Below are 7,371 nucleotides of genomic sequence, written 5' to 3' on the forward strand. Positions count from 1 at the left end.
TATGGATGCAACCTTTCCAAACACTGCACACGAGGTGGTGGAAGCTCACTGTGGCTTTAATGCTGCTTACAATACACTCTCATTAGTCCCATAGGTTTGCCTGAGCGGTGCAGAGAGGTGGAGGGGACGCAGAACGAGGAGAAAAGCAACAATTGTAGTTGATGAGCCACTTTAAAACAACAAAACATACTAAAAATGCTCCAAAATAGAACAAAAAATGCAAATAAGACCAAACTGCTAAACTCGCCTGAAGGATACTCGATCTAAAGTATATTGTGTGCAGTTCAGGGCCATCCAACTTATGGAGCTCTGACCAGACTTGTTCCTCTCTCAATCTGCCATGTTTGACGTGATGTTTCCCCCTGATTGATGGCTCTCCGCAGCTTGGGTCCAAAGCCCCACGGTAGATAAGGGGAGCCCGGGCTGTGGCAGGCTGTCTGGCCCCGGCACGGCACGGCTGCTCGGAGCCTGAAGGGGCCATATAGGCGCATGAGGCGAGCCATTATACCGCTGCTGGCGATTCAGGGTTAAATTCCAGTGCGGATTGGGAACCAGTAGACTGTAACCCCTATAGCATGACAATAGAAAGAATACGTGGAAGGTTCGAGACAGGTTTCACCACAATGTCGACTGCGTTATGTGAAACATTCTAAAAGGTCTTATGGGCGCAGTTCCAATATATATCCGCTGTTTGTGGAATCGAAGTTGCGCGTAATGCTGACAGACACATACGGGCCGTGTTGGGGTCAGCACTTCACATTGATCCCCGAGACAATCACACACACACCGAGGCCGATAAAAGCGACCAGGAGGTTTTTATGTTTAATCTCTGGACTGTAAAATATTCGGCTGCCACTCAATTCCCCTCAAAGGTCATTCACGGGCGCGTAAGATTTGCTGCGAAATGTATGTCAGAGAGCAGAGCATTGAACGCATCACCAATTTATTGTGAGTCTCTCTCTCTCTCTCTCTCTCTCTCTCTCTCTCTGACCTGTGGCTCTTTTTGTGGAGGGGGGTCCCACGGAGCACAGAGCCCCTCACACTCATTGCTCTGCTTGATAACACACCGTCGCTATAGAGCCTGTTAGGACTGTATTTGGAACACACACACGCAGACACACACACACACACACACACACACACACACACACACACACACACACACACACACACACACACTCCCACACACACACACACAGGGCGATGAGCTTCCGTACATCACAAATATTACATAGAAAAATCACATGATCATATAACACAAATACAATATTCACCGTCTATTATAATAAATAAAAGTAAATAAATATATGGGTGTAATAGTGTTAATGCTGCTACAGAGGTCATGACTTCTATAGATACGTGTACTATAATGTCTGCTACTGTTTCACTTGATGTATAATTATTTTTAAAATACAGGGTTGCTCTGGTGAGTTTCTCCAAACCAGAAATGCAGCATAATTATGAGCTCACAAGGCTTCTGGTGTGACTTTAAACACACACACACACAAACACTGCTGCTCTGACAATCCGTGTGTTTAAACACTATATATATTTACTTTACAAATGTGTAAAGTTCAGGGCCCTTTTATTTATCTGTTTATTTATTGTTGGCGTGTTGCTCAGGCTAAGTAAGAGAGGAGTGGAAAAACAAAGATAAGAAGTAATGGGAGTTTTACAGAGATCGTAAACGCTGTTTGGAGGACTCGCACATTTCCATCCGTCCTAATTACTGTCATTAACATAGAAGCACAAATTCATTAACCTCCATTTCAACTGGAGTCGTGTTTACTCATTTTATTGGAGCTTCCATCCCCGCGATTATCGTTTAACTGCGGGGAGGGAAAGGCAGCGGTGCCTTGGCAGGGTTTGTGCCCGGCGTCCTCGCGCCCTGGGCCGGGGTGAGAGAGCATGGAGGGGGAGAGACGCGTGGAGCAACACCGCTGATGCAACTTTGGCTTTTGGGCAAGTTTGGATTGAAACACCGGAGCTGTAGTTTGAAGCTGCAGGCTGACAGTTGATCACTCTATTTAGAATTATAAAATCATGTCAACACTACGTCATAATTATTTTAAAAGGGTTTCTAAAAGTGTTCAACTGAGCTCGAGCTTGGTCTAACATACAATTATTTTTATTTAGGACCAAGATTTTTTTACTATTATTATTATTATTATTATTATTATTATTATTATTATTATTATTATTGTATTTAGTTTTTTACAGCCACAAACGCCAAATGTTTGCTCCTAAACGTCGCCAGTGCATTAGAAAGACGCCTTATTTTCCAGTCTGCATGTTCATTTTATATTTAAATTTAAATTCTCTGGTGTTAATAAGTGACCACGACGCGCTGAAATCCTGTTTAGGAAACACGCAGGGAGCCACGGAGCTGCAGCCCGCAGGGTTTCCCTGGTCGGGGGGCTGTTGGGGGAGGAGGAAAGGGGAAAAGCAGCTCCAGAGGGGCTTCTTGCTCCGTCATGGAGCTCAGCCCCCATTTGCGAGGCTTTTCCCCCCCGCACATGCAGCTCACAGCCTCGTGGATCCAAACCTGCACGGATCACTGTGAACACGCTACTAACGTAACTATTCAATCAATTAGCAATAAGGCTCCTACAATGACGTCAGCTGTGCCGTGTGAAATGAGCGTGCAAGCTTCAGATTCCCACTCATCACAATCCCACGATCACACTGAGTCACAATAGTTTTTTGTTTGATTTCTCCCCTGCAGTAAATATAAATATATCAAGATATCAAGATATTAACATGACTGGTTGCTATATTCTTATATTAAAACAGCATTTTCTATCCTCAGTTGTGTTTTGTATATTGTGTGTTCCTCGCCCTCGGCTCCTATTAGGATACAATGAATTATTCATCAGGTTAAGTAGGAATAATTTATACACCAATACAAAACTATTTAACGCTTTACAATTCTCTAATATTGGTTGAGCGATTTCATGATCGCAAACTGGCGGATTTGTAGAAATTGTATTTTATGGTAAATCAATCAAAAATCACGCAATTGACCTAAATGAAAAGCCTAAACTAATTCTCCTTAATTAAAGACATTGCAGACTTTCAGAAGGTAATTGTTAAATTTTAAACATTAGAACAATTCAGGCACTTACAGCTCCGTGTGGTTTAGGATTAGAGATTAGATCGTTCCATGCAGAGCAGACAAGGGAAAAATGCAAAATCATTCTATCCAAGTAAATTCTAACAAGACACATTTTTGCAATTGTCTATAAATTACACGTATAAATGTTATTGTTAATATTTTAATTAAAAGAATTGCATATGTTGCTATATTTAAGCCCTTTATAAGAGCTGGTTTGTATACTTTTTTATAATGAAAACTATAAAGTAAAGGCATGTAAACAAAGAACAGTGAGGTTTCTTTCTTGCAAACTGTAAAAACTGCATTAGAAGTTTGACATGCTTTACTTGTACATCCTACTTATTTACAAAAATTTAAATATGAACGATCCACTGACAACTTCCCATGACAAACTGCATGAAAATGGAGTTAGAAGTTGACCTAAAAAGAAGAGAAATTCCTCCAATAGTTGTTTCATGTTTCCATTTATAAAACAGGGAGTGTCTGAAGTCCAACTATGCATAATGAATTTAACTTTATCACCATGTGACCATTTTAAATGCATTATTCAAGCTTGTTTACACGCTGGATTGAAGTAAAATGTTTACAGCTATGAAAAGCAGAAGCTGAAGAGAAATGTTTCATGGGATGAGAGTGAAAACTAATATCTGGGCTCTAGTTCCCATTATAAAATGACAGGTCAGTTGAGACCATCTCACACTATAGGGGGATTTGAACACGGCCACAACCGTGCTGACCCTTGACCCCTCATACCAGGGAGTCAGGCCCGGGAGCCGAGTTGGTTTGAGGATAAAAGCCACCAACAGAACAACAGAGAACACAGAGAGGCCTGTGTCACTAGAAAATATGCAGAATGTATACAAGTCATACGGGAAATAAGGGTAAAGAGCCTATGTGTTTGAGGTTAAAACTTTAAGTCTGAAGCAGGTAGTTTGACTCTCTATGTAACTATGACAGGATCGGTGAAATTGCCTGTAAGCATTCAGGCTGGTGCTTGTTGCTAATTGATCAGTACATCAGTGCCATCGCCTGTTGTCTAAGTCGACAGATATTCTCACCTAAAGCTTTTCCTTGTTCGGTCGGGGGCTATATGTCAAACGTCAAACTGATGAAAAACACAGCCTGTTGCCTTGCTGCAGGGCACGCAGGCAGGAGACATGACGCGTCAAAAGCAGATTTGGAGTGGATGAGCTTTTTTTCTTCTCCTTTTCAAGTGACGTTTTGTAAATTGGATGGGTTAGAAATATAATAGGACTCGTTTTTGGCTGTCTGGGCCTTTGCCAGATAAGGTTTCAGTCCACACACACACACACACACACACACACACACACACACACACACACACACACACACACACACACACACACACACACACACACACACACACACACACACACTACTTTATACTGGGTATTTAGAATGTGGGACAAAGGGGGGAAGTCTTGGGGATTCAAGCCTTGTTGGTTGATGAAGCATTTTCTACTGCAATGTTCCTTTAAAAACTCCATATGCTGTTACTGTACTTAACTTAATTCTTTATCACTTAATCATATGTGGCGTAAAATTGAGTAATGGGTTTATATTCTTTATGTATTCATGCGTTCAATAAGAGGGGCTGATTGATGGATTTCTAATGAGTTTACTGTGATTTTGTCCTATACGGCCTCACTATGATATTATTGCAGCAGCCTATTGAGTGCATTGTGTATCTATACTTGATGCTTAAGGTGTCATTTCTTTGTTATATTAAACATTATATATTTCCATTCCTAGTTGGATTTATTCAGATTGATTGTCTTCAAATCAATTACGTTGCCCATTTTCAGCAGTTCCTCTGAGCCGCTCCCCCCTCCCTCCCTCCCCCTTCATTGTTTCGGTTCTGATAACATCTGCATGTTACAGTGGATCCCCTTAATTTGGCTTGATTGAGGCTTATTTTGGGGCGTAATCTGAGCCCGCAGAGCCCACAGAGCCCACAGAGCCCCCACTATACCATCCCCATCCCCAGGGACTCACAGCATCAAGAGCCAGTCACATGGCTTTTATATGTCTAAGTTCTATAAGCACACTTGCCAGCATTTCAGGACTTTAATACAATAACAATCTTAAACATAAACATATTGTAAACTCTGTTTATTGATGTAGTTAAGTTCATACATTAACAGCAGGAGCCATTTTGGGCCATTTTTGCTCTTTTCCTTGTCATTTTCCTCACAGCTCTCTTTGCTTACTGGTTGTTTTAAGTTTATTTTAATATTCCAAAGTTTCCCAGCCTTCTTTCTGTCTCACTTTACACTGCTGTTCCTGATGCTTTCTTTCTCGAGTTTGAGCCATTCAGTGTGCTTTACAGCTCATTTGATGACCAAGACAGTTCTGCCTCTTTCATCTTCTTTTCACCAGTTATTTGAGAATAAACTGTATACGTCTATTCTATTCTAATTAAACATTAACTTAATGGTAGCAAAAATCGCATCGGGTGATTAGTAAACTCAGAATATAATTATAGAATATACAATTTACAAAAATACAAAAATAAAATAGACCATTGGTAGAACATCCAGAGTAAAGTTAGTCTCTCTCTCTCTCTCTCTCTCTCTCTCTCTCTCTCTCTTTCTCTCTCTCTCTCTCTCTCTCTCTCTCTCTCTCTCTCTCTCTCTCTCTCTGTCTGTCTCTCTGTCTCTCTCTCTCTCCATAAGGCGGTTTTCAAGTCATCAAACTGTCCTTGGACCCATAAGTGGGACACTGTGGCCACACTTTACCACAATAGAGCTTTTCAGTGTACATCATTTATAAATAATTGCATATAATCGGGAAAACGTTCTACACCAGCTGGATTCTTTGCGTTCTGTTCATGTCTCGCAGACATTATGACATAAAAGCCCGCAGTCTAGATTGAAAAACACATAAAACGCCTCATAATGCTTCTTTTGTTCTTTGGGGGGTAAATTGGGAAATATTTGGCTCATCTTGAATTTAGTCTCAGTAAAAGAAAAGCAGTTGTAGTAGTGGTAGTGGTTAGAGGAAGAAGAAGAAGTAGAGGAGAGCAGAACAGTGCCAGGAAGGAATTGGGAATAACTTTCCATAAAATAGGAATTTCACTCAGTAGGGTGAAGATGAAAGAACTAGAGTGTGATGTTATTTTCATGCCTTCACCCTTTAAACACATGCTCACACTCAATTAGCACGCACACTCAATTAGCACGCAGGTTTGTAATTCCAATACACGAGAAGGATTAAAGGTAAAATGCGAATCGATTGATTTCTAATCTCCACCACATCAGACTGAAGACGATTCTATTTTTCTGTTTTTTTTTTTCAATCCCTCCGAACATCCAGCGGGTTCCACAGGCTGCCGGACCCAGCTGGTCTGTTTTCTCTGGCGGACCGAGTTTCCTCGGCTGGGGCTCAGACTGGAGACGCTTACATAACGCTTCGCCTGTTTATTCCGAGCTCTCCGTTACGCAGCGCCACGGCGATGACCTGGCAACCCTCTTCTCCTTCTTCTCCGTCTTCTTTTCTTAACAGGATTTCCTTCAAAATCATTTGTGCGCGCACCTAATTAAAGCTAACTGGATTCCAGCGGGATTGATCATTTAATCGAGCTATACGCGGCCTAATCTCAGATTTACGCACCGTCATCATAAAATATTCATATTGATATTTCTTTCTTCTGACTCTCAAAGTGCGGTCCGCGGCTCTCCAGGGGTCCTTTAATGAGGCTGCGGGGGATCCCAACGCGAAATATGTCATGATTTATTTTCAGTTTATATTTAATTTACACTTAACTATTCAATACATGATTTACACACTCTCGCAGTTGTTTTTTTGCCATTATACGTACAGCTGGTGAAGTATTAAATCAACACAATAATCTTTCCGTGTGTGTCTCCGGACAACGAATAAGATCAGGTGAATCTGCGGGGTGTTTTTCTGGCGTAAAGCCGTTTGAGAATCCCGTAATGGAAACACGAAACGAACATTTCCAAATCTACGCGTATTCTGTATAAAAATAGACAGGGGAGCTGTGTTTGATTCCCCCCGCTGTCCCCCTTTGCCTGGTACAGTCAGAGCGGAGAGATGGCGTGGTCTGACAGCGCCCCCTGGCCGCCGTAGTGAGTAGTGGTACATCCTCTTAAAGGGGATGTCTGAAAAAGCGGAAGGGTTTTTTAAGGTAGACCGGGGGAGATAGCTACGCGAAGAGGAGGCTCGTTTCACACCAAAAAACGAATGAAGGTCTCTAAAACAAAGTGAAAGAC

Source organism: Genypterus blacodes, unplaced genomic scaffold (assembly GCF_046128005.1).
Source record: "Genypterus blacodes isolate CSIRO-AG114 ecotype Tasmania unplaced genomic scaffold, CSIRO-AGI_Gbla_v1 ptg000076l_1, whole genome shotgun sequence".
Classification (NCBI taxonomy): domain Eukaryota; kingdom Metazoa; phylum Chordata; class Actinopteri; order Ophidiiformes; family Ophidiidae; genus Genypterus; species Genypterus blacodes.